The sequence below is a fragment of the Chiloscyllium punctatum genome, chromosome 21 (assembly GCF_047496795.1).
Source record: "Chiloscyllium punctatum isolate Juve2018m chromosome 21, sChiPun1.3, whole genome shotgun sequence".
Classification (NCBI taxonomy): domain Eukaryota; kingdom Metazoa; phylum Chordata; class Chondrichthyes; order Orectolobiformes; family Hemiscylliidae; genus Chiloscyllium; species Chiloscyllium punctatum.
Window position 1 is genome coordinate 27,451,100 of NC_092759.1, and position 27,318 is coordinate 27,478,417.

Genomic DNA, 27,318 nt, shown 5'->3' on the forward strand with positions numbered 1-27,318 from the left:
GAAACAGAGGGCGAAAAACAGAGGGGCTGAAACAGAGGGCGAGAAACAGAGGGTGAGAAACAGAGGGCGAGAAACAGAGGGGATGAAACAGAGGGGCTGAAACAGAGGGGCTGAAACAGAGGGGCTGAATCAGAGGGGCTGAAACAGAGGGGCTGAATCAGAGGCGCTATTACACAAGGCGAGAAACAGAGGGGCTGAAACAGATGGCGAGAAACAGAGGGGCTGAAACAGAGGGGCTGAAACAGAGGGCGAGAAACAGAGGGGCTGAAACAGAGGGCGAGAAACACAGGGGCTGAACCAGAGGGGCTGAAACAGAGGGGCTGAAACAGAGGACGAGAAACAGAGGGGCTGAAACAGAGGGGCTGAAACAGAGGGGCTGAAACAGAGGGGCTGAAACAGAGTGCGAGAAACAGAGGGGCTGAATCAGAAGGGCTGAATCAGAGGGGCTGAAACAGAGGGGCTGAAACAGAGGGCGAGAAACAAACCGGCTGAAACAGAGTGGCTGAAAAAGACGGGCTGAAATGGAGATCCTGAAACAGAAGGCGAGAAACAGAGGGGCTGAAACAGAGGGCGAAAAACAGAGGGGCTGAAACAAAGGGCGAGAAACAGAGGGTGAGAAACAGAGGGCGAGAAACAGAGGGGATGAAACAGAGGGGCTGAAACAGAGGGACTGAAACAGAGGGGCTGAATCAGAGGGGCTGAAACAGAGGGCGAGAAACAGAGGGGCTGAAACAGAGGTCTAGAAACAGAGGGGCTGAAACAGAGGGTGAGAAACAGAGGGGCTGAAACAGAGGGGCTGAAACAGAAAAGCTGAAACAGAGGGGCTAATTTAGAGGGGCATAAAAAGAGCGCGAGAAACAGAGGGGCTGAAACAGAGGGCGAGAAACAGAGGGGCAGAAACAGAGGGGCTGAAACAGAGGGGCTGAAACAGAGGGGCTGAAACAGACGGCGAGAAACAGAGGGCGAGAAACAGAGGGGCTGAAACAGAGGGGCTGAAACAGAAGGGCTGAAACAGAGGGGCTGAAACAGAGGGGCTGAAACAGAGGGCGAGAAACAGAGGGGCTGAAACAGAGGGTGAGAAACAGAGGGCGAGAAACAGAGGGGCTGAAACAGTGGGGCTGAAACAGAGGGGCTGAAACAGAGGGGCTGAAACAGAGGGGCTGAAACAGAGGGGCTGAAACAGAGGGGCTGAAACAGACGGCGAGAAACAGAGGGGCTGAAACAGAGGGCGAGAAACAGAGGGGCTGAAACAGAGGGGCTGAAACAGACGGCGAGAAACAGAGGGGCTGAAACAGAGGGCGAGAAACAGAGGGGCTGAAACAGAGGGGCTGAAACAGAAGGGCTGAAACAGAGGGGCTGAAACAGAGGGGCTGAAACAGAGGGCGAGAAACAGAGGGGCTGAAACAGAGGGTGAGAAACAGAGGGCGAGAAACAGAGGGGCTGAAACAGTGGGGCTGAAACAGAGGGGCTGAAACAGAGGGGCTGAAACAGAGGGGCTGAAACAGAGGGTGAGAAACAGAGCGGCTGAAGCAGAGTGCGAGAAACAGAGTGGCTGAAACAGACGGGCTGAAACAGAGGGGCTGAAAAAGAGGGCGAAAAACAGAGGGTCTAAAAAAGAGGCCGAGAAACAGAGGGGCTGAAACAGAGGGGCTGAAACAGAGGGGCTGACACAGAGTGGCTGAAACCGAGGGGCTGAAACAGAGGTGCTGTAACAGAGGGGGAGAAACAAAGGGGCTGAAACAGAGGGGCTGAATCAGAGGGGCTGAAACAGAGGGCGAGAAACAGAGGGGCTGAAACAGAGGGCGAGAAACAGAGGGGCTGAAACAGAGGGGCTGAAACAGAGGGCGAAAAACAGAGGGGCTGAAACAGAGGGCGAGAAACAGAGGGTGAGAAACAGAGGGCGAGAAACAGAGGGGATGAAACAGAGGGGCTGAAACAGAGGGGCTGAAACAGAGGGGCTGAATCAGAGGGGCTGAAACAGAGGGGCTGAATCAGAGGCGCTATTACACAAGGCGAGAAACAGAGGGGCTGAAACAGATGGCGAGAAACAGAGGGGCTGAAACAGAGGGGCTGAAACAGAGGGCGAGAAACAGAGGGGCTGAAACAGAGGGCGAGAAACACAGGGGCTGAACCAGAGGGGCTGAAACAGAGGGGCTGAAACAGAGGACGAGAAACAGAGGGGCTGAAACAGAGGGGCTGAAACAGAGGGGCTGAAACAGAGGGGCTGAAACAGAGGGCGAGAAACAGAGGGGCTGAATCAGAGGGGCTGAATCAGAGGGGCTGAAACAGAGGGGCTGAAACAGAGGGCGAGAAACAAACCGGCTGAAACAGAGTGGCTGAAACAGACGGGCTGAAATGGAGAGCCTGAAACAGAGGGCGAGAAACAGAGGGGCTGAAACAGAGGGCGAAAAACAGAGGGGCTGAAACAGAGGGCGAGAAACAGAGGGCGAGAAACAAACCGGCTGAAACAGCGGGCGAGAAACAGAGGGCGAGAAACAAACCGGCTGAAACAGAGTGGCTGAAACAGACGGGCTGAAATGGAGAGCCTGAAACAGAGGGCGAGAAACAGAGGGGCTGAAACAGAGGGCGAAAAACAGAGGGGCTGAAACAGAGGGCGAGAAACAGAGGGCGAGAAACAGAGGGCGAGAAACAGAGGGGATGAAACAGAGGGGCTGAAACAGAGGGACTGAAACAGAGGGGCTGAATCAGAGGGGCTGAAACAGAGGGCGAGAAACAGAGGGGCTGAAACAGAGGTCTAGAAACAGAGGGGCTGAAACAGAGGGTGAGAAACAGAGGGGCTGAAACAGAGGGGCTGAAACAGAGGGGCTGAAACAGAGGGGCTGAAACAGAGGGCGAGAAACAGAGAGGCTGAAACAGAGGGCGAGAAACAGAGGGGCTGAAACAGAGTGCGAGAAACAGAGGGGCTGAAACAGAGGGCGAGAAACAGAGGGGCTGAAACAAAGGGGCTGAAACAGAGGGGCTGAAACAGAGGGCGAGAAACAGAGGGGCTGAAACAGAGGGCGAGAAACAGAGGGGCTGAAACAGAGGGGGTGAAACAGAGTACGAGAAACAGAGCGACTGAAACAGAGGGGTTGAAACAGAGGGGCTGAAACAGAGGGCGAGAAACAGAGGGTGAGAAACAGAGGGCGAGAAACAGAGGGGCTGAAACAGAGGGGCTGAAACAGAGGGGCTGAAACAGAGGGCGAGAAATTGAGGGGCTGAAACAGAGGGCGAGAAACAGAGGGGCTGAAACAGAGGGCGAGAAACAGAGGGGCTGAAACAGAGGGGCTGAAACAGAGGGGCTGAAACAGAGGGCGAGAAACAGAGGAGCTGAAACAGAGTGCGAGAAACAGAGGGGCTGAATCAGCGGGGCTGAAACAGAGGGCGAGAAACAGAGGGCTGAAACAGAGGGGCTGAAACAGAAGGGCTGATTCAGAGGGGCTGATTCAGAGGGGGAGAAACAGAGGGGCTGAATCAGAGGGGCTGAAACAGAGGGTGAGAAACAGAGCGGCTGAAGCAGAGTGCGAGAAACAGAGTGGCTGAAACAGACGGGCTGAAACAGAGGGGCTGAAAAAGAGGGCGAAAAACAGAGGGTCTAAAAAAGAGGCCGAGAAACAGAGGGGCTGAAACAGAGGGGCTGAAACAGAGGGGCTGACACAGAGTGGCTGAAACCGAGGGGCTGAAACAGAGGTGCTGTAACAGAGGGGGAGAAACAGAGGGGCTGAAACAGAGGGGCTGAATCAGAGGGGCTGAAACAGAGGGCGAGAAACAGAGGGGCTGAAACAGAGGGCGAGAAACAGAGGGGCTGAAACAGAGGGGCTGAAACAGAGGGCGAAAAACAGAGGGGCTGAAACAGAGGGCGAGAAACAGAGGGTGAGAAACAGAGGGCGAGAAACAGAGGGGATGAAACAGAGGGGCTGAAACAGAGGGGCTGAAACAGAGGGGCTGAATCAGAGGGGCTGAAACAGAGGGGCTGAATCAGAGGCGCTATTACACAAGGCGAGAAACAGAGGGGCTGAAACAGATGGCGAGAAACAGAGGGGCTGAAACAGAGGGGCTGAAACAGAGGGCGAGAAACAGAGGGGCTGAAACAGAGGGGCTGAAACAGAAGGGCTGAAACAGAGGGGCTGAAACAGAGGGGCTGAAACAGAGGGCGAGAAACAGAGGGGCTGAAACAGAGGGTGAGAAACAGAGGGCGAGAAACAGAGGGGCTGAAACAGTGGGGCTGAAACAGAGGGGCTGAAACAGAGGGGCTGAAACAGAGGGGCTGAAACAGAGGGGCTGAAACAGAGGGGCTGAAACAGACGGCGAGAAACAGAGGGGCTGAAACAGAGGGCGAGAAACAGAGGGGCTGAAACAGAGGGGCTGAAACAGACGGCGAGAAACAGAGGGGCTGAAACAGAGGGCGAGAAACAGAGGGGCTGAAACAGAGGGGCTGAAACAGAAGGGCTGAAACAGAGGGGCTGAAACAGAGGGGCTGAAACAGAGGGCGAGAAACAGAGGGGCTGAAACAGAGGGTGAGAAACAGAGGGCGAGAAACAGAGGGGCTGAAACAGTGGGGCTGAAACAGAGGGGCTGAAACAGAGGGGCTGAAACAGAGGGGCTGAAACAGAGGGTGAGAAACAGAGCGGCTGAAGCAGAGTGCGAGAAACAGAGTGGCTGAAACAGACGGGCTGAAACAGAGGGGCTGAAAAAGAGGGCGAAAAACAGAGGGTCTAAAAAAGAGGCCGAGAAACAGAGGGGCTGAAACAGAGGGGCTGAAACAGAGGGGCTGACACAGAGTGGCTGAAACCGAGGGGCTGAAACAGAGGTGCTGTAACAGAGGGGGAGAAACAAAGGGGCTGAAACAGAGGGGCTGAATCAGAGGGGCTGAAACAGAGGGCGAGAAACAGAGGGGCTGAAACAGAGGGCGAGAAACAGAGGGGCTGAAACAGAGGGGCTGAAACAGAGGGCGAAAAACAGAGGGGCTGAAACAGAGGGCGAGAAACAGAGGGTGAGAAACAGAGGGCGAGAAACAGAGGGGATGAAACAGAGGGGCTGAAACAGAGGGGCTGAAACAGAGGGGCTGAATCAGAGGGGCTGAAACAGAGGGGCTGAATCAGAGGCGCTATTACACAAGGCGAGAAACAGAGGGGCTGAAACAGATGGCGAGAAACAGAGGGGCTGAAACAGAGGGGCTGAAACAGAGGGCGAGAAACAGAGGGGCTGAAACAGAGGGCGAGAAACACAGGGGCTGAACCAGAGGGGCTGAAACAGAGGGGCTGAAACAGAGGACGAGAAACAGAGGGGCTGAAACAGAGGGGCTGAAACAGAGGGGCTGAAACAGAGGGGCTGAAACAGAGTGCGAGAAACAGAGGGGCTGAATCAGAAGGGCTGAATCAGAGGGGCTGAAACAGAGGGGCTGAAACAGAGGGCGAGAAACAAACCGGCTGAAACAGAGTGGCTGAAAAAGACGGGCTGAAATGGAGATCCTGAAACAGAAGGCGAGAAACAGAGGGGCTGAAACAGAGGGCGAAAAACAGAGGGGCTGAAACAAAGGGCGAGAAACAGAGGGTGAGAAACAGAGGGCGAGAAACAGAGGGGATGAAACAGAGGGGCTGAAACAGAGGGACTGAAACAGAGGGGCTGAATCAGAGGGGCTGAAACAGAGGGCGAGAAACAGAGGGGCTGAAACAGAGGTCTAGAAACAGAGGGGCTGAAACAGAGGGTGAGAAACAGAGGGGCTGAAACAGAGGGGCTGAAACAGAAAAGCTGAAACAGAGGGGCTAATTTAGAGGGGCATAAAAAGAGCGCGAGAAACAGAGGGGCTGAAACAGAGGGCGAGAAACAGAGGGGCAGAAACAGAGGGGCTGAAACAGAGGGGCTGAAACAGAGGGGCTGAAACAGACGGCGAGAAACAGAGGGGCTGAAACAGAGGGCGAGAAACAGAGGGGCTGAAACAGAGGGGCTGAAACAGAAGGGCTGAAACAGAGGGGCTGAAACAGAGGGGCTGAAACAGAGGGCGAGAAACAGAGGGGCTGAAACAGAGGGTGAGAAACAGAGGGCGAGAAACAGAGGGGCTGAAACAGTGGGGCTGAAACAGAGGGGCTGAAACAGAGGGGCTGAAACAGAGGGGCTGAAACAGAGGGGCTGAAACAGAGGGGCTGAAACAGACGGCGAGAAACAGAGGGGCTGAAACAGAGGGCGAGAAACAGAGGGGCTGAAACAGAGGGGCTGAAACAGACGGCGAGAAACAGAGGGGCTGAAACAGAGGGCGAGAAACAGAGGGGCTGAAACAGAGGGGCTGAAACAGAAGGGCTGAAACAGAGGGGCTGAAACAGAGGGGCTGAAACAGAGGGCGAGAAACAGAGGGGCTGAAACAGAGGGTGAGAAACAGAGGGCGAGAAACAGAGGGGCTGAAACAGTGGGGCTGAAACAGAGGGGCTGAAACAGAGGGGCTGAAACAGAGGGGCTGAAACAGAGGGTGAGAAACAGAGCGGCTGAAGCAGAGTGCGAGAAACAGAGTGGCTGAAACAGACGGGCTGAAACAGAGGGGCTGAAAAAGAGGGCGAAAAACAGAGGGTCTAAAAAAGAGGCCGAGAAACAGAGGGGCTGAAACAGAGGGGCTGAAACAGAGGGGCTGACACAGAGTGGCTGAAACCGAGGGGCTGAAACAGAGGTGCTGTAACAGAGGGGGAGAAACAAAGGGGCTGAAACAGAGGGGCTGAATCAGAGGGGCTGAAACAGAGGGCGAGAAACAGAGGGGCTGAAACAGAGGGCGAGAAACAGAGGGGCTGAAACAGAGGGGCTGAAACAGAGGGCGAAAAACAGAGGGGCTGAAACAGAGGGCGAGAAACAGAGGGTGAGAAACAGAGGGCGAGAAACAGAGGGGATGAAACAGAGGGGCTGAAACAGAGGGGCTGAAACAGAGGGGCTGAATCAGAGGGGCTGAAACAGAGGGGCTGAATCAGAGGCGCTATTACACAAGGCGAGAAACAGAGGGGCTGAAACAGATGGCGAGAAACAGAGGGGCTGAAACAGAGGGGCTGAAACAGAGGGCGAGAAACAGAGGGGCTGAAACAGAGGGCGAGAAACACAGGGGCTGAACCAGAGGGGCTGAAACAGAGGGGCTGAAACAGAGGACGAGAAACAGAGGGGCTGAAACAGAGGGGCTGAAACAGAGGGGCTGAAACAGAGGGGCTGAAACAGAGGGCGAGAAACAGAGGGGCTGAATCAGAGGGGCTGAATCAGAGGGGCTGAAACAGAGGGGCTGAAACAGAGGGCGAGAAACAAACCGGCTGAAACAGAGTGGCTGAAACAGACGGGCTGAAATGGAGAGCCTGAAACAGAGGGCGAGAAACAGAGGGGCTGAAACAGAGGGCGAAAAACAGAGGGGCTGAAACAGAGGGCGAGAAACAGAGGGCGAGAAACAAACCGGCTGAAACAGCGGGCGAGAAACAGAGGGCGAGAAACAAACCGGCTGAAACAGAGTGGCTGAAACAGACGGGCTGAAATGGAGAGCCTGAAACAGAGGGCGAGAAACAGAGGGGCTGAAACAGAGGGCGAAAAACAGAGGGGCTGAAACAGAGGGCGAGAAACAGAGGGCGAGAAACAGAGGGCGAGAAACAGAGGGGATGAAACAGAGGGGCTGAAACAGAGGGACTGAAACAGAGGGGCTGAATCAGAGGGGCTGAAACAGAGGGCGAGAAACAGAGGGGCTGAAACAGAGGTCTAGAAACAGAGGGGCTGAAACAGAGGGTGAGAAACAGAGGGGCTGAAACAGAGGGGCTGAAACAGAGGGGCTGAAACAGAGGGGCTGAAACAGAGGGCGAGAAACAGAGAGGCTGAAACAGAGGGCGAGAAACAGAGGGGCTGAAACAGAGTGCGAGAAACAGAGGGGCTGAAACAGAGGGCGAGAAACAGAGGGGCTGAAACAAAGGGGCTGAAACAGAGGGGCTGAAACAGAGGGCGAGAAACAGAGGGGCTGAAACAGAGGGCGAGAAACAGAGGGGCTGAAACAGAGGGGGTGAAACAGAGTACGAGAAACAGAGCGACTGAAACAGAGGGGTTGAAACAGAGGGGCTGAAACAGAGGGCGAGAAACAGAGGGTGAGAAACAGAGGGCGAGAAACAGAGGGGCTGAAACAGAGGGGCTGAAACAGAGGGGCTGAAACAGAGGGCGAGAAATTGAGGGGCTGAAACAGAGGGCGAGAAACAGAGGGGCTGAAACAGAGGGCGAGAAACAGAGGGGCTGAAACAGAGGGGCTGAAACAGAGGGGCTGAAACAGAGGGCGAGAAACAGAGGAGCTGAAACAGAGTGCGAGAAACAGAGGGGCTGAATCAGCGGGGCTGAAACAGAGGGCGAGAAACAGAGGGCTGAAACAGAGGGGCTGAAACAGAAGGGCTGATTCAGAGGGGCTGATTCAGAGGGGGAGAAACAGAGGGGCTGAATCAGAGGGGCTGAAACAGAGGGTGAGAAACAGAGCGGCTGAAGCAGAGTGCGAGAAACAGAGTGGCTGAAACAGACGGGCTGAAACAGAGGGGCTGAAAAAGAGGGCGAAAAACAGAGGGTCTAAAAAAGAGGCCGAGAAACAGAGGGGCTGAAACAGAGGGGCTGAAACAGAGGGGCTGACACAGAGTGGCTGAAACCGAGGGGCTGAAACAGAGGTGCTGTAACAGAGGGGGAGAAACAGAGGGGCTGAAACAGAGGGGCTGAATCAGAGGGGCTGAAACAGAGGGCGAGAAACAGAGGGGCTGAAACAGAGGGCGAGAAACAGAGGGGCTGAAACAGAGGGGCTGAAACAGAGGGCGAAAAACAGAGGGGCTGAAACAGAGGGCGAGAAACAGAGGGTGAGAAACAGAGGGCGAGAAACAGAGGGGATGAAACAGAGGGGCTGAAACAGAGGGGCTGAAACAGAGGGGCTGAATCAGAGGGGCTGAAACAGAGGGGCTGAATCAGAGGCGCTATTACACAAGGCGAGAAACAGAGGGGCTGAAACAGATGGCGAGAAACAGAGGGGCTGAAACAGAGGGGCTGAAACAGAGGGCGAGAAACAGAGGGGCTGAAACAGAGGGCGAGAAACACAGGGGCTGAACCAGAGGGGCTGAAACAGAGGGGCTGAAACAGAGGACGAGAAACAGAGGGGCTGAAACAGAGGGGCTGAAACAGAGGGGCTGAAACAGAGGGGCTGAAACAGAGGGCGAGAAACAGAGGGGCTGAATCAGAGGGGCTGAATCAGAGGGGCTGAAACAGAGGGGCTGAAACAGAGGGCGAGAAACAAACCGGCTGAAACAGAGTGGCTGAAACAGACGGGCTGAAATGGAGAGCCTGAAACAGAGGGCGAGAAACAGAGGGGCTGAAACAGAGGGCGAAAAACAGAGGGGCTGAAACAGAGGGCGAGAAACAGAGGGTGAGAAACAGAGGGCGAGAAACAGAGGGGATGAAACAGAGGGGCTGAAACAGAGGGACTGAAACAGAGGGGCTGAATCAGAGGGGCTGAAACAGAGGGCGAGAAACAGAGGGGCTGAAACAGAGGTCTAGAAACAGAGGGGCTGAAACAGAGGGTGAGAAACAGCGGGGCTGAAACAGAGGGGCTGAAACAGAGGGGCTGAAACAGAGGGGCTGAAATAGAGGACGAGAAACAGAGAGGCTGAAACAGAGGGCGAGAAACAGAGGGGCTGAAACAGAGTGCGAGAAACAGAGGGGCTGAAACAGAGGGCGAGAAACAGAGGGGCTGAAACAAAGGGGCTGAAACAGAGGGGCTGAAACAGAGGGCGAGAAACAGAGGGGCTGAAACAGAGGGCGAGAAACAGAGGGGCTGAAACAGAGGGGGTGAAACAGAGTACGAGAAACAGAGCGACTGAAACAGAGGGGTTTAAAAAGAGGGGCTGAAACAGAGGGCGAGAAACAGAGGGTGAGAAAAGGAGGGCGAGAAACAGAGGGGCTGAAACAGAGGGCGAGAAACTGAGGGGCTGAAACAGAGGGGCTGAAACAGAGGGGCTGACACAGAGTGGCTGAAACCGAGGGGCTGAAACAGAGGTGCTGTAACAGAGGGGGAGAAACAGAGGGGCTGAAACAGAGGGGCTGAATCAGAGGGGCTGAAACAGAGGGGCTGAAACAGAGGGGCTGAAACAGAGGGCGAGAAACAGAGGAGCTGAAACAGAGTGCGAGAAACAGAGGTGCTGAATCAGAGGGGCTGAAACAGAGGGCGAGAAACAGAGGGGCTGAAACAGAGGGGCTGAAACAGAAGGGCTGAATCAGAGGGGCTGATTCAGAGGGGCTGAAACAGAGGGGCTGAATCAGAGGGGCTGAAACAGAGGGCGAGAAACAGAGGGGCTGAAACAGAGGGCGAGAAACAGAGGGGCAGAAACAGAGGGCGAGAAACAGAGGTGCTGAAACAGAGGGGCTGAAACAGAGGGCGAAAAACAGAGGGGCTGAAACAGAGGGCGAGAAACAGAGGGTGAGAAACAGAGGGCGAGAAACAGAGGGGATGAAACAGAGGGGCTGAAACAGAGGGGCTGAAACAGAGGGGCTGAATCAGAGGGGCTGAAACAGAGGGGCTGAATCAGAGGCGCTATTACAGAAGGCGAGAAACAGAGGGGCTGAAACAGATGGCGAGAAACAGAGGGGCTGAAACAGAGGGGCTGAAACAGAGGGCGAGAAACAGAGGGGCTGAAACAGAGGGCGAGAAACACAGGGGCTGAACCAGAGGGGCTGAAACAGAGGGGCTGAAACAGAGGACGAGAAACAGAGGGGCTGAAACAGAGGGGCTGAAACAGAGGGGCTGAAACAGAGGGGCTGAAACAGAGTGCGAGAAACAGAGGGGCTGAATCAGAAGGGCTGAATCAGAGGGGCTGAAACAGAGGGGCTGAAACAGAGGGCGAGAAACAAACCGGCTGAAACAGAGTGGCTGAAACAGACGGGCTGAAATGGAGATCCTGAAACAGAGGGCGAGAAACAGAGGGGCTGAAACAGAGGGCGAAAAACAGAGGGGCTGAAACAGAGGGCGAGAAACAGAGGGTGAGAAACAGAGGGCGAGAAACAGAGGGGATGAAACAGAGGGGCTGAAACAGAGGGACTGAAACAGAGGGGCTGAATCAGAGGGGCTGAAACAGAGGGCGAGAAACAGAGGGGCTGAAACAGAGGTCTAGAAACAGAGGGGCTGAAACAGAGGGTGAGAAACAGAGGGGCTGAAACAGAGGGGCTGAAACAGAAAAGCTGAAACAGAGGGGCTAATTTAGAGGGGCATAAAAAGAGCGCGAGAAACAGAGGGGCTGAAACAGAGGGCGAGAAACAGAGGGGCAGAAACAGAGGGGCTGAAACAGAGGGGCTGAAACAGAGGGGCTGAAACAGACGGCGAGAAACAGAGGGGCTTAAACAGAGGGCGAGAAACAGAGGGGCTGAAACAGAGGGGCTGAAACAGAAGGGCTGAAACAGAGGGGCTGAAACAGAGGGGCTGAAACAGAGGGCGAGAAACAGAGGGGCTGAAACAGAGGGTGAGAAACAGAGGGCGAGAAACAGAGGGGCTGAAACAGTGGGGCTGAAACAGAGGGGCTGAAACAGAGGGGCTGAAACAGAGGGCGAGAAACAGAGGGGCTGAAACAGATGGCGAGAAACAGAGGGGCTGAAACAGAGGGCGAGAAACAGAGGGGCTGAAACAGAGGGGCTGAAACAGAGAGGCTGAAACAGAGGGGCTGAATCAGAGGGCCTGAAACAGAGGGCGAGAAACAGAGGGGCTGAAACAGAGGGCGAGAAACACAGGGGCTGCAACAGAGGGGCTGAAACAGTGGGGCTGAAACAGAGGGGCTGTAACAGAGGGCGAGAAACAGAGGGGCTGAAACAGAGGGCGAGAAACAGAGGGGCTGAAACAGAGGGCGAGAAACAGAGGGGCTGAAACAAAGGGGCTGAAACAGAGGGGCTGAAACAGAGGGCGAGAAACAGAGAGGCCGAAACAGAGGGCGAGAAACAGAGGGGCTGAAACAGACGGGGAGAAACAGAGGGCGAGAAATAGAGGGGCTGAAACACGGGGCGAGAAACAGAGGGGCTGAAACAGAGGGCGAGAAACAGAGGGGCTGAAACAGTGGGGCTGAAACAGAGGGCGAGAAACAGAGGAGCTGAAACAGAGGGCGAGAAACAGAGGGGCTGAATCAGAGGGGCTGAAATAGAGGGCGAGAAACAGAGGGGCTGAAACAGAGGGCGAGAAACAGAGGGGCTGAAACAGAGGGCGAGAAACAGAGGGGCTGAAACAGAGGGTGAGAAACAGAGTGGCTGAAACAGAGGGGCTAAAAACAGAGAGCGCGAAACAGAGGGGCTGAATCAGAGGGGCTGATTCAGAGGGGCTGAAACTGAGGGGCTGAATCAGAGGGGCTGGAACAGAGGGCGAGAAACAGAGGGGCTGAAACAGAGGGCGAGAAACAGAGGGGCAGAAACAGAGGGTGAGAAACAGAGTGGCTGAAACAGAGGGGCTAAAAACAGAGAGCGCGAAACAGAGGGGCTGAAACAGAGGGGCTAAATTAGAGGGGCAGAAACAGAGGGCGAGAAACAGAGGGGCTGAAACAGAGGGCGTGAAACAGAGGGGCTGTAACAGAGGGGCTGAAACAGAGGGGTTGAAACAGAGGGGCTGAAACAGAGGGCGAGACACAGTGGGGCTGAAACAGAGGGGCTGAAACAGAGGGCGAGAAACAGAGAGGCTGAAACAGAGGGCGAGAAACAGAGGGGCTGAAACAGAGGGCGAGAAACAGAGGGGCTGAAACAGAGGGCGAGAAACAGAGGGGCTGAAACAGAGGGGCTGAATCAGAGGGGCTGAAACAGAGGGCGAGAAACAGAGGGGCTGAAACAGAGGGCGAGAAACAGAGGGGCAGAAACAGAGGGCGAGAAACAGAGGGGCTGAAACAGAGGGGCTGAAACAGAGGGCGAAAAACAGAGGGGCTGAAACAGAGGGCGAGAAACAGAGGGTGAGAAACAGAGGGCGAGAAACAGAGGGGATGAAACAGAGGGGCTGAAACAGAGGGGCTGAAACAGAGGGGCTGAATCAGAGGGGCTGAAACAGAGGGGCTGAATCAGAGGCGCTATTACAGAAGGCGAGAAACAGAGGGGCTGAAACAGATGGCGAGAAACAGAGGGGCTGAAACAGAGGGGCTGAAACAGAGGGTGAGAAACAGAGGGGCTGAAACAGAGGGCGAGAAACACAGGGGCTGAACCAGAGGGGCTGAAACAGAGAGGCTGAAACAGAGGACGAGAAACAGAGGGGCTGAAACAGAGGGGCTGAAACAGAGGGGCTGAAACAGAGGGGCTGAAACAGAGCGCGAGAAACAGAGGGGCTGAATCAGAGGGGCTGAATCAGAGGGGCTGAAACAGAGGGCGAGAAACAAACCGGCTGAAACAGCGGGCGAGAAACAGAGGGCGAGAAACAAACCGGCTGAAACAGAGTGGCTGAAACAGACGGGCTGAAATGGAGAGCCTGAAACAGAGGGCGAGAAACAGAGGGGCTGAAACAGAGGGCGAAAAACAGAGGGGCTGAAACAGAGGGCGAGAAACAGAGGGTGAGAAACATAGGGCGAGAAACAGAGGGGATGAAACAGAGGGGCTGAAACAGAGGGACTGAAACAGAGGGGCTGAATCAGAGGGGCTGAAACAGAGGGCGAGAAACTGAGGGGCTGAAACAGAGGTCTAGAAACAGAGGGGCTGAAACAGAGGGTGAGAAACAGAGGGGCTGAAACAGAGGGGCTGATACAGAGGGGCTGAAACAGAGGGCGACAAACAGAGAGGCTGAAACAGAGGGCGAGAAACAGAGGGGCTGAAACAGAGTGCGAGAAACAGAGGGGCTGAAACAGAGGGCGAGAAACAGAGGGGCTGAAACAAAGGGGCTGAAACAGAGGGGCTGAAACAGAGGGCGAGAAACAGAGGGGCTGAAACAGAGGGCGAGAAACAGAGGGGCTGAAACAGAGGGGGTGAAACAGAGTACGAGAAACAGAGCGACTGAAACAGAGGGGTTGAAACAGAGGGGCTGAAACAGAGGGCGAGAAACAGAGGGTGAGAAACAGAGGGCGAGAAACAGAGGCCTGAAACAGAGGGGCTGAAACAGAGGGGCTGAAACAGAGGGCGAGAAATAGAGGGGCTGAAACAGAGGGCGAGAAACAGAGGGGCTGAAACAGAGGGGCTGAAACAGAGGGCGAGAAACAGAGGGGCAGAAACAGAGGGCGAGAAACAGAGGTGCTGAAACAGAGGGGCTGAAACAGAGGGCGAAAAACAGAGGGGCTGAAACAGAGGGCGAGAAACAGAGGGTGAGAAACAGAGGGCGAGAAACAGAGGGGATGAAACAGAGGGGCTGAAACAGAGGGGCTGAAACAGAGGGGCTGAATCAGAGGGGCTGAAACAGAGGGGCTGAATCAGAGGCGCTATTACAGAAGGCGAGAAACAGAGGGGCTGAAACAGATGGCGAGAAACAGAGGGGCTGAAACAGAGGGGCTGAAACAGAGGGCGAGAAACAGAGGGGCTGAAACAGAGGGCGAGAAACACAGGGGCTGAACCAGAGGGGCTGAAACAGAGGGGCTGAAACAGAGGACGAGAAACAGAGGGGCTGAAACAGAGGGGCTGAAACAGAGGGGCTGAAACAGAGGGGCTGAAACAGAGTGCGAGAAACAGAGGGGCTGAATCAGAAGGGCTGAATCAGAGGGGCTGAAACAGAGGGGCTGAAACAGAGGGCGAGAAACAAACCGGCTGAAACAGAGTGGCTGAAAAAGACGGGCTGAAATGGAGATCCTGAAACAGAAGGCGAGAAACAGAGGGGCTGAAACAGAGGGCGAAAAACAGAGGGGCTGAAACAAAGGGCGAGAAACAGAGGGTGAGAAACAGAGGGCGAGAAACAGAGGGGATGAAACAGAGGGGCTGAAACAGAGGGACTGAAACAGAGGGGCTGAATCAGAGGGGCTGAAACAGAGGGCGAGAAACAGAGGGGCTGAAACAGAGGTCTAGAAACAGAGGGGCTGAAACAGAGGGTGAGAAACAGAGGGGCTGAAACAGAGGGGCTGAAACAGAAAAGCTGAAACAGAGGGGCTAATTTAGAGGGGCATAAAAAGAGCGCGAGAAACAGAGGGGCTGAAACAGAGGGCGAGAAACAGAGGGGCAGAAACAGAGGGGCTGAAACAGAGGGGCTGAAACAGAGGGGCTGAAACAGACGGCGAGAAACAGAGGGGCTGAAACAGAGGGCGAGAAACAGAGGGGCTGAAACAGAGGGGCTGAAACAGAAGGGCTGAAACAGAGGGGCTGAAACAGAGGGGCTGAAACAGAGGGCGAGAAACAGAGGGGCTGAAACAGAGGGTGAGAAACAGAGGGCGAGAAACAGAGGGGCTGAAACAGTGGGGCTGAAACAGAGGGGCTGAAACAGAGGGGCTGAAACAGAGGGGCTGAAACAGAGGGGCTGAAACAGAGGGGCTGAAACAGACGGCGAGAAACAGAGGGGCTGAAACAGAGGGCGAGAAACAGAGGGGCTGAAACAGAGGGGCTGAAACAGACGGCGAGAAACAGAGGGGCTGAAACAGAGGGCGAGAAACAGAGGGGCTGAAACAGAGGGGCTGAAACAGAAGGGCTGAAACAGAGGGGCTGAAACAGAGGGGCTGAAACAGAGGGCGAGAAACAGAGGGGCTGAAACAGAGGGTGAGAAACAGAGGGCGAGAAACAGAGGGGCTGAAACAGTGGGGCTGAAACAGAGGGGCTGAAACAGAGGGGCTGAAACAGAGGGCGAGAAACAGAGGGGCTGAAACAGACGGCGAGAAACAGAGGGGCTGAAACAGAGGGCGAGAAACAGAGGGGCTGAAACAGAGGGGCTGAAACAGAGAGGCTGAAACAGAGGGGCTGAATCAGAGGGCCTGAAACAGAGGGCGAGAAACAGAGGGGCTGAAACAGAGGGCGAGAAACACAGGGGCTGCAACAGAGGGGCTGAAACAGTGGGGCTGAAACAGAGGGGCTGTAACAGAGGGCGAGAAACAGAGGGGCTGAAACAGAGGGCGAGAAACAGAGGGGCTGAAACAGAGGGCGAGAAACAGAGGGGCTGAAACAAAGGGGCTGAAACAGAGGGGCTGAAACAGAGGGCGAGAAACAGAGAGGCCGAAACAGAGGGCGAGAAACAGAGGGGCTGAAACAGACGGGGAGAAACAGAGGGCGAGAAATAGAGGGGCTGAAACACGGGGCGAGAAACAGAGGGGCTGAAACAGAGGGCGAGAAACAGAGGGGCTGAAACAGTGGGGCTGAAACAGAGGGCGAGAAACAGAGGAGCTGAAACAGAGGGCGAGAAACAGAGGGGCTGAATCAGAGGGGCTGAAATAGAGGGCGAGAAACAGAGGGGCTGAAACAGAGGGCGAGAAACAGAGGGGCTGAAACAGAGGGCGAGAAACAGAGGGGCTGAAACAGAGGGTGAGAAACAGAGTGGCTGAAACAGAGGGGCTAAAAACAGAGAGCGCGAAACAGAGGGGCTGAATCAGAGGGGCTGATTCAGAGGGGCTGAAACTGAGGGGCTGAATCAGAGGGGCTGGAACAGAGGGCGAGAAACAGAGGGGCTGAAACAGAGGGCGAGAAACAGAGGGGCAGAAACAGAGGGTGAGAAACAGAGTGGCTGAAACAGAGGGGCTAAAAACAGAGAGCGCGAAACAGAGGGGCTGAAACAGAGGGGCTAAATTAGAGGGGCAGAAACAGAGGGCGAGAAACAGAGGGGCTGAAACAGAGGGCGTGAAACAGAGGGGCTGTAACAGAGGGGCTGAAACAGAGGGGTTGAAACAGAGGGGCTGAAACAGAGGGCGAGACACAGTGGGGCTGAAACAGAGGGGCTGAAACAGAGGGCGAGAAACAGAGAGGCTGAAACAGAGGGCGAGAAACAGAGGGGCTGAAACAGAGGGCGAGAAACAGAGGGGCTGAAACAGAGGGCGAGAAACAGAGGGGCTGAAACAGAGGGGCTGAATCAGAGGGGCTGAAACAGAGGGCGAGAAACAGAGGGGCTGAAACAGAGGGGCAGAAACAGAGGGCGAGAAACAGAGGGGCTGAAACAGAGGGTCTGAAACAGAGGGCGAAAAACAGAGGGGCTGAAACAGAGGGCGAGAAACAGAGGGTGAGAAACAGAGGGCGAGAAACAGAGGGGATGAAACAGAGGGGCTGAAACAGAGGGGCTGAAACAGAGGGGCTGAATCAGAGGGGCTGAAACAGAGGGGCTGAATCAGAGGCGCTATTACAGAAGGCGAGAAACAGAGGGGCTGAAACAGATGGCGAGAAACAGAGGGGCTGAAACAGAGGGGCTGAAACAGAGGGTGAGAAACAGAGGGGCTGAAACAGAGGGCGAGAAACACAGGGGCTGAACCAGAGGGGCTGAAACAGAGAGGCTGAAACAGAGGACGAGAAACAGAGGGGCTGAAACAGAGGGGCTGAAACAGAGGGGCTGAAACAGAGGGGCTGAAACAGAGCGCGAGAAACAGAGGGGCTGAATCAGAGGGGCTGAATCAGAGGGGCTGAAACAGAGGGCGAGAAACAAACCGGCTGAAACAGCGGGCGAGAAACAGAGGGCGAGAAACAAACCGGCTGAAACAGAGTGGCTGAAACAGACGGGCTGAAATGGAGAGCCTGAAACAGAGGGCGAGAAACAGAGGGGCTGAAACAGAGGGCGAAAAACAGAGGGGCTGAAACAGAGGGCGAGAAACAGAGGGTGAGAAACATAGGGCGAGAAACAGAGGGGATGAAACAGAGGGGCTGAAACAGAGGGACTGAAACAGAGGGGCTGAATCAGAGGGGCTGAAACAGAGGGCGAGAAACTGAGGGGCTGAAACAGAGGTCTAGAAACAGAGGGGCTGAAACAGAGGGTGAGAAACAGAGGGGCTGAAACAGAGGGGCTGAAACAGAGGGGCTGAAACAGAGGGCGACAAACAGAGAGGCTGAAACAGAGGGCGAGAAACAGAGGGGCTGAAACAGAGTGCGAGAAACAGAGGGGCTGAAACAGAGGGCGAGAAACAGAGGGGCTGAAACAAAGGGGCTGAAACAGAGGGGCTGAAACAGAGGGCGAGAAACAGAGGGGCTGAAACAGAGGGCGAGAAACAGAGGGGCTGAAACAGAGGGCGAGAAACAGAGGAGCTGAAACAGAGTGCGAGAAACAGAGGGGCTGAATCAGAGGGGCTGAAACAGAGGGCGCGAAACAGAGGGCTGAAACAGAGGGGCTGAAACAGAAGGGCTGAATCAGAGGGGCTGATTCAGAGGGGGAGAAACAGAGGGGCTGAATCAGAAGGGCTGAAACAGAGGGTGAGAAACAGAGCGGCTGAAGCAGAGGGCGAGAAACAGAGTGGCTGAAACAGACGGGCTGAAACAGAGGGGCTGAAAAAGAGGGCGAAAAACAGAGGGTCTAAAAAAGAGGCCGAGAAACAGAGGGGCTGAAACAGAGGGGCTGAAACAGAGGGGCTGACACAGAGTGGCTGAAACCGAGGGGCTGAAACAGAGGTGCTGTAACAGAGGGGGAGAAACAGAGGGGCTGAAACAGAGGGGCTGAATCAGAGGGGCTGAAACAGAGGGCGAGAAACAGAGGGGCTGAAACAGAGGGCGAGAAACAGAGGGGCAGAAACAGAGGGCGAGAAACAGAGGTGCTGAAACAGAGGGGCTGAAACAGAGGGCGAAAAACAGAGGGGCTGAAACAGAGGGCGAGAAACAGAGGGTGAGAAACAGAGGGCGAGAAACAGAGGGGATGAAACAGAGGGGCTAAAACAGAGGGGCTGAAACAGAGGGGCTGAATCAGAGGGGCTGAAACAGAGGGGCTGAATCAGAGGCGCTATTACACAAGGCGAGAAACAGAGGGGCTGAAACAGATGGCGAGAAACAGAGGGGCTGAAACAGAGGGGCTGAAACAGAGGGCGAGAAACAGAGGGGCTGAAACAGAGGGCGAGAAACACAGGGGCTGAACCAGAGGGGCTGAAACAGAGGGGCTGAAACAGAGGACGAGAAACAGAGGGGCTGAAACAGAGGGGCTGAAACAGAGGGGCTGAAACAGAGGGGCTGAAACAGAGGGCGAGAAACAGAGGGTGAGAAAAGGGGGGCGAGAAACAGAGGGGCTGAAACAGAGGGCGAGAAACAGAGGAACTGAAACAGAGGGGCTGAAACAGAGGGGCTGAAACAGATGGCGAGAAATAGAGGGGCTGAAACAGAGGGCGAGAAACAGAGGGGCTGAAACAGAGGGCGAGAAACCGAGGGGCTGAAACAGAGGGGCTGAAACAGAGGGGCTGAAACAGAGGGCGAGAAACAGAGGAGCTGAAACAGAGTGCGAGAAACAGAGGGCCAGAATCAGAGGGGCTGAAACAGAGGGCGAGAAACAGAGGGGCTGAAACAGAGGGGCTGAAACAGAAGGGCTGAATCAGAGGGGCTGATTCAGAGGGGCTGAAACAGAGGGGCTGAATCAGAGGGGCTGAAGCAGAGGGCGAGAAACAGAGGGGCTGAAACAGAGGGCGAGAAACAGAGGGGCAGATACAGAGGGCGATAAACAGAGTGGCTAAAACAGAGGGGCTGAAACAGAGAGCGAGAAACAGAGGGGCTGAATCAGAGGGGCTGAAATAGAGGGCGAGAAACAGAGGGGCTGAAACAGAGGGCGAGAAACAGAGGGGCTGAAACAGAGGGCGAGAAACAGAGGGGCTGAAACAGAGGGTGAGAAACAGAGTGGCTGAAACAGAGCGGCTAAAAATAGAGAGCGCGAAACAGAGGGGCTGAATCAGAGGGGCTGATTCAGAGGGTCTGAAACTGAGGGGCTGAATCAGAGGGGCTGGAACAGAGGGCGAGAAACAGAGGGGCTGAAACAGAGGGCGAGAAACAGAGGGGCAGAAACAGAGGGTGAGAAACAGAGTGGCTGAAACAGAGGGGTTAAAAACAGAGAGCGCGAAACAGAGGGGCTGAAACAGAGGGGCTAAATTAGAGGGGCAGAAACAGAGGGCGAGAAACAGAGGGGCTGAAACAGAGGGCGTGAAACAGAGGGGCTGAAACATAGGGTCTGAAACAGAGGGGTTGAAACAGTGGGGCTGAAACAGAGGGGCTGAAACAGAGGGCGAGAAACAGAGAGGCTGAAACAGAGGGCGAGAAACAGAGGGGCTGAAACAGAGGGCGAGAAACAGAGGGGCTGAAACAGAGGGGGAGAAACAGAGGGCGAGAAACAGAGGGACTGAAACAGAGGGGCTGAAACAGAGGGGCTGAAACAGAGGGCGAGAAACAGAGGGTGAGAAACAGAGGGCGAGAAACAGAGGGGCTGACACATAGGGCGAGAAACAGAGGGGCTGAAACAGAGGGGCTGAAACAGAGGGGCTGAAACAGATGGCGAGAAATAGAGGGGCTGAAACAGAGGGGGAGAAACAGAGGGGCTGAAACAGAGGGGCTGAAACAGAGGGCGAGAAACAGAGGAGCTGAAACAGAGGGCGAGACACAGAGGGGCTGAAACAGAGGGGCTGAAACAGAGGGCGAGAAACAGAGAGGCTGAAACAGAGGGGCTGAATCAGAGGCGCTATTACACAAGGCGAGAAACAGAGGGGCTGAAACAGATGGCGAGAAACAGAGGGGCTTAAACAGAGGGGCTGAAACAGAGGGCGAGAAACAGAGGGGCTGAAACAGAGGGCGAGAAACACAGGGGATGAACCAGAGGGGCTGAAACAGAGGGGCTGAAACAGAGGACGAGAAACAGAGGGGCTGAAACAGAGGGGCTGAAACAGAGGGGCTGAAACAGAGGGCGAGAAACAGAGGGGCTGAATCAGAGGGGCTGAATCAGAGGGGCTGAAACAGAGGGGCTGAAACAGAGGGCGAGAAACAAACCGGCTGAAACAGAGTGGCTGAAACAGACGGGCTGAAATGGAGAGCCTGAAACAGAGGGCGAGAAACAGAGGGGCTGAAACAGAGGGCGAAAAACAGAGGGGCTGAAACAGAGGGCGAGAAACAGAGGGTGAGAAACAGAGGGCGAGAAACAGAGGGGATCAAACAGAGGGGCTGAAACAGAGGGACTGAAACAGAGGGGCTGAATCAGAGGGGCTGAAACAGAGGGCGAGAAACAGAGGGGCTGAAACAGAGGTCGAGAAACAGAGGGGCTGAAACAGAGGGTGAGAAACAGAGGGGCTGAAACAGAGGGGCTGAAACAGAGGGGCTGAAACAGAGGGGCTGAAACAGAGGGCGAGAAACAGAGAGGCTGAAACAGAGGGCGAGAAACAGAGGGGCTGAAACAGAGTGCGAGAAACAGAGGGGCTGAAACAGAGGGCGAGAAACAGAGGGGCTGAAACAAAGGGGCTGAAACAGAGGGGCTGAAACAGAGGGCGAGAAACAGAGGGGCTGAAACAGAGGGCGAGAAACAGAGGGGCTGAAACAGAGGGGGTGAAACAGAGTACGAGAAACAGAGCGACTGAAACAGAGGGGTTTAAAAAGAGGGGCTGAAACAGAGGGCGAGAAACAGAGGGTGAGAAAAGGACGGCGAGAAACAGAGGGGCTGAAACAGAGGGCGAGAAACAGAGGAACTGAAACAGAGGGGCTGAAACAGAGGGGCTGAAACAGATGGCGAGAAATAGAGGGTCTGAAACAGAGGGCGAGAAACAGAGGGGCTGAAACAGAGGGGCTGAAACAGAGGGGCTGAAACAGAGGGCGAGAAACAGAGGAGCTGAAACAGAGTGCGAGAAACAGAGGGCCTGAATCAGAGGGGCTGAAACAGAGGGCGAGAAACAGAGGGGCTGAAACAGAGGGGCTGAAACAGAAGGGCTGAATCAGAGGGGCTGATTCAGAGGGGCTGAAACAGAGGGGCTGAATCAGAGGGGCTGAAGCAGAGGGCGAGAAACAGAGGGGCTGAAACAGAGGGCGAGAAACAGAGGGGCAGATACAGAGGGCGATAAACAGAGTGGCTAAAACAGAGGGGCTGAAACAGAGAGCGAGAAACAGAGGGGCTGAATCAAAGGGGCTGAAACAGAGGGCGAGAAACAGAGGGGCTGAAACAGAGGGTGAGAAACAGAGTGGCTGAAACAGAGCGGCTAAAAACAGAGAGCGCGAAACAGAGGGGCTGAATCAGAGGGGCTGATTCAGAGGGTCTGAAACTGAGGGGCTGAATCAGAGGGGCTGGAACAGAGGGCGAGAAACAGAGGGGCTGAAACAGAGGGCGAGAAACAGAGGGGCAGAAACAGAGGGTGAGAAACAGAGTGGCTGAAACAGAGGGGTTAAAAACAGAGAGCGCGAAACAGAGGGGCTGAAACAGAGGGGCTAAATTAGAGGGGCAGAAACAGAGGGCGAGAAACAGAGGGGCTGAAACAGAGGGCGTGAAACAGAGGGGCTGAAACATAGGGTCTGAAACAGAGGGGCTGAAACAGTGGGGCTGAAACAGAGGGGCTGAAACAGAGGGCGAGAAACAGAGAGGCTGAAACAGAGGGCGAGAAACAGAGGGGCTGAAACAGAGGGCGAGAAACAGAGGGGCTGAAACAGAGGGGGAGAAACAGAGGGCGAGAAACAGAGGGACTGAAACAGAGGGGCTGAAACAGAGGGGCTGAAACAGAGGGCGAGAAACAGAGGGTGAGAAACAGAGGGCGAGAAACAGAGGGGCTGAAACAGAGGGCGAGAAACAGAGGGGCTGAAACAGAGGGGCTGAAACAGAGGGGCTGAAACAGATGGCGAGAAATAGAAGGGCTGAAACAGAGGGGGAGAAACAGAGGGGCTGAAACAGAGGGGCTGAAACAGAGAGCGAGAAACAGAGGAGCTGAAACAGAGGGCGAGACACAGAGGGGCTGAAACAGAGGGGCTGAAACAGAGGGCGAGAAACAGAGAGGCTGAAACAGAGGGCGAGAAACAAACCGGCTGAAACAGAGTGGCTGAAACAGACGGGCTGAAATGGAGATCCTGAAACAGAGGGCGAGAAACAGAGGGGCTGAAACAGAGGGCGAAAAACAGAGGGGCTGAAACAGAGGGCGAGAAACAGAGGGCCTGAATCAGAGGGGCTGAAACAGAGGGCGAGAAACAGAGGGGCTGAAACAGAGGGGCTGAAACAGAAGGGCTGAATCAGAGGGGCTGATTCAGAGGGGCTGAAACAGAGGGGCTGAATCAGAGGGGCTGAAACAGAGGGCGAGAAACAGAGGGGCTGAAACAGAGGAGCTGAAACAGAGTGCGAGAAACAGAGGGCCTGAATCAGAGGGGCTGAAACAGAGGGCGAGAAACAGAGGGGCTGAAACAGAGGGGCTGAAACAGAAGGGCTGAATCAGAGGGGCTGATTCAGAGGGGCTGAAACAGAGGGGCTGAATCAGAGGGGCTGAAACAGAGGGCGAGAAACAGAGGGGCTGAAACAGAGGGCGAGAAACAGAGGGGCAGAAACAGAGGGCGAGAAACAGAGGTGCTGAAACAGAGGGGCTGAAACAGAGGGCGAAAAACAGAGGGGCTGAAACAGAGGGCGAGAAACAGAGGGTGAGAAACAGAGGGCGAGAAACAGAGGGGATGAAACAGAGGGGCTGAAACAGAGGGGCTGAAACAGAGGGGCTGAATCAGAGGGGCTGAAACAGAGGGGCTGAATCAGAGGCGCTATTACAGAAGGCGAGAAACAGAGGGGCTGAAACAGATGGCGAGAAACAGAGGGGCTGAAACAGAGGGGCTGAAACAGAGGGCGAGAAACAGAGGGGCTGAAACAGAGGGCGAGAAACACAGGGGCTGAACCAGAGGGGCTGAAACAGAGGGGCTGAAACAGAGGACGAGAAACAGAGGGGCTGAAACAGAGGGGCTGAAACAGAGGGGCTGAAACAGAGGGGCTGAAACAGAGTGCGAGAAACAGAGGGGCTGAATCAGAAGGGCTGAATCAGAGGGGCTGAAACAGAGGGGCTGAAACAGAGGGCGAGAAACAAACCGGCTGAAACAGAGTGGCTGAAACAGACGGGCTGAAATGGAGATCCTGAAACAGAGGGCGAGAAACAGAGGGGCTGAAACAGAGGGCGAAAAACAGAGGGGCTGAAACAGAGGGCGAGAAACAGAGGGTGAGAAACAGAGGGCGAGAAACAGAGGGGATGAAACAGAGGGGCTGAAACAGAGGGACTGAAACAGAGGGGCTGAATCAGAGGGGCTGAAACAGAGGGCGAGAAACAGAGGGGCTGAAACAGAGGTCTAGAAACAGAGGGGCTGAAACAGAGGGTGAGAAACAGAGGGGCTGAAACAGAGGGGCTGAAACAGAAAAGCTGAAACAGAGGGGCTAATTTAGAGGGGCATAAAAAGAGCGCGAGAAACAGAGGGGCTGAAACAGAGGGCGAGAAACAGAGGGGCAGAAACAGAGGGGCTGAAACAGAGGGGCTGAAACAGAGGGGCTGAAACAGACGGCGAGAAACAGAGGGGCTGAAACAGAGGGCGAGAAACAGAGGGGCTGAAACAGAGGGGCTGAAACAGAAGGGCTGAAACAGAGGGGCTGAAACAGAGGGGCTGAAACAGAGGGCGAGAAACAGAGGGGCTGAAACAGAGGGTGAGAAACAGAGGGCGAGAAACAGAGGGGCTGAAACAGTGGGGCTGAAACAGAGGGGCTGAAACAGAGGGGCTGAAACAGAGGGCGAGAAACAGAGGCGCTGAAACAGACGGCGAGAAACAGAGGGGCTGAAACAGAGGGCGAGAAACAGAGGGGCTGAAACAGAGGGGCTGAAACAGAGAGGCTGAAACAGAGGGGCTGAATCAGAGGGCCTGAAACAGAGGGCGAGAAACAGAGGGGCTGAAACAGAGGGCGAGAAACACAGGGGCTGCAACAGAGGGGCTGAAACAGTGGGGCTGAAACAGAGGGGCTGTAACAGAGGGCGAGAAACAGAGGGGCTGAAACAGAGGGCGAGAAACAGAGGGGCTGAAACAGAGGGCGAGAAACAGAGGGGCTGAAACAAAGGGGCTGAAACAGAGGGGCTGAAACAGAGGGCGAGAAACAGAGAGGCCGAAACAGAGGGCGAGAAACAGAGGGGCTGAAACAGACGGGGAGAAACAGAGGGCGAGAAATAGAGGGGCTGAAACACGGGGCGAGAAACAGAGGGGCTGAAACAGAGGGCGAGAAACAGAGGGGCTGAAACAGTGGGGCTGAAACAGAGGGCGAGAAACAGAGGAGCTGAAACAGAGGGCGAGAAACAGAGGGGCTGAATCAGAGGGGCTGAAATAGAGGGCGAGAAACAGAGGGGCTGAAACAGAGGGCGAGAAACAGAGGGGCTGAAACAGAGGGCGAGAAACAGAGGGGCTGAAACAGAGGGTGAGAAACAGAGTGGCTGAAACAGAGGGGCTAAAAACAGAGAGCGCGAAACAGAGGGGCTGAATCAGAGGGGCTGATTCAGAGGGGCTGAAACTGAGGGGCTGAATCAGAGGGGCTGGAACAGAGGGCGAGAAACAGAGGGGCTGAAACAGAGGGCGAGAAACAGAGGGGCAGAAACAGAGGGTGAGAAACAGAGTGGCTGAAACAGAGGGGCTAAAAACAGAGAGCGCGAAACAGAGGGGCTGAAACAGAGGGGCTAAATTAGAGGGGCAGAAACAGAGGGCGAGAAACAGAGGGGCTGAAACAGAGGGCGTGAAACAGAGGGGCTGTAACAGAGGGGCTGAAACAGAGGGGTTGAAACAGAGGGGCTGAAACAGAGGGCGAGACACAGTGGGGCTGAAACAGAGGGGCTGAAACAGAGGGCGAGAAACAGAGAGGCTGAAACAGAGGGCGAGAAACAGAGGGGCTGAAACAGAGGGCGAGAAACAGAGGGGCTGAAACAGAGGGCGAGAAACAGAGGGGCTGAAACAGAGGGGCTGAATCAGAGGGGCTGAAACAGAGGGCGAGAAACAGAGGGGCTGAAACAGAGGGCGAGAAACAGAGGGGCAGAAACAGAGGGCGAGAAACAGAGGGGCTGAAACAGAGGGGCTGAAACAGAGGGCGAAAAACAGAGGGGCTGAAACAGAGGGCGAGAAACAGAGGGTGAGAAACAGAGGGCGAGAAACAGAGGGGATGAAACAGAGGGGCTGAAACAGAGGGGCTGAAACAGAGGGGCTGAATCAGAGGGGCTGAAACAGAGGGGCTGAATCAGAGGCGCTATTACAGAAGGCGAGAAACAGAGGGGCTGAAACAGATGGCGAGAAACAGAGGGGCTGAAACAGAGGGGCTGAAACAGAGGGTGAGAAACAGAGGGGCTGAAACAGAGGGCGAGAAACACAGGGGCTGAACCAGAGGGGCTGAAACAGAGAGGCTGAAACAGAGGACGAGAAACAGAGGGGCTGAAACAGAGGGGCTGAAACAGAGGGGCTGAAACAGAGGGGCTGAAACAGAGCGCGAGAAACAGAGGGGCTGAATCAGAGGGGCTGAATCAGAGGGGCTGAAACAGAGGGCGAGAAACAAACCGGCTGAAACAGCGGGCGAGAAACAGAGGGCGAGAAACAAACCGGCTGAAACAGAGTGGCTGAAACAGACGGGCTGAAATGGAGAGCCTGAAACAGAGGGCGAGAAACAGAGGGGCTGAAACAGAGGGCGAAAAACAGAGGGGCTGAAACAGAGGGCGAGAAACAGAGGGTGAGAAACATAGGGCGAGAAACAGAGGGGATGAAACAGAGGGGCTGAAACAGAGGGACTGAAACAGAGGGGCTGAATCAGAGGGGCTGAAACAGAGGGCGAGAAACTGAGGGGCTGAAACAGAGGTCTAGAAACAGAGGGGCTGAAACAGAGGGTGAGAAACAGAGGGGCTGAAACAGAGGGGCTGATACAGAGGGGCTGAAACAGAGGGCGACAAACAGAGAGGCTGAAACAGAGGGCGAGAAACAGAGGGGCTGAAACAGAGTGCGAGAAACAGAGGGGCTGAAACAGAGGGCGAGAAACAGAGGGGCTGAAACAAAGGGGCTGAAACAGAGGGGCTGAAACAGAGGGCGAGAAACAGAGGGGCTGAAACAGAGGGCGAGAAACAGAGGGGCTGAAACAGAGGGGGTGAAACAGAGTACGAGAAACAGAGCGACTGAAACAGAGGGGTTGAAACAGAGGGGCTGAAACAGAGGGCGAGAAACAGAGGGTGAGAAACAGAGGGCGAGAAACAGAGGCCTGAAACAGAGGGGCTGAAACAGAGGGGCTGAAACAGAGGGCGAGAAATAGAGGGGCTGAAACAGAGGGCGAGAAACAGAGGGGCTGAAACAGAGGGCGAGAAACAGAGGGGCTGAAACAGAGGGGCTGAAACAGAGGGGCTGAAACAGAGGGCGAGAAACAGAGGAGCTGAAACAGAGTGCGAGAAACAGAGGGGCTGAATCAGAGGGGCTGAAACAGAGGGCGCGAAACAGAGGGCTGAAACAGAGGGGCTGAAACAGAAGGGCTGAATCAGAGGGGCTGATTCAGAGGGGGAGAAACAGAGGGGCTGAATCAGAAGGGCT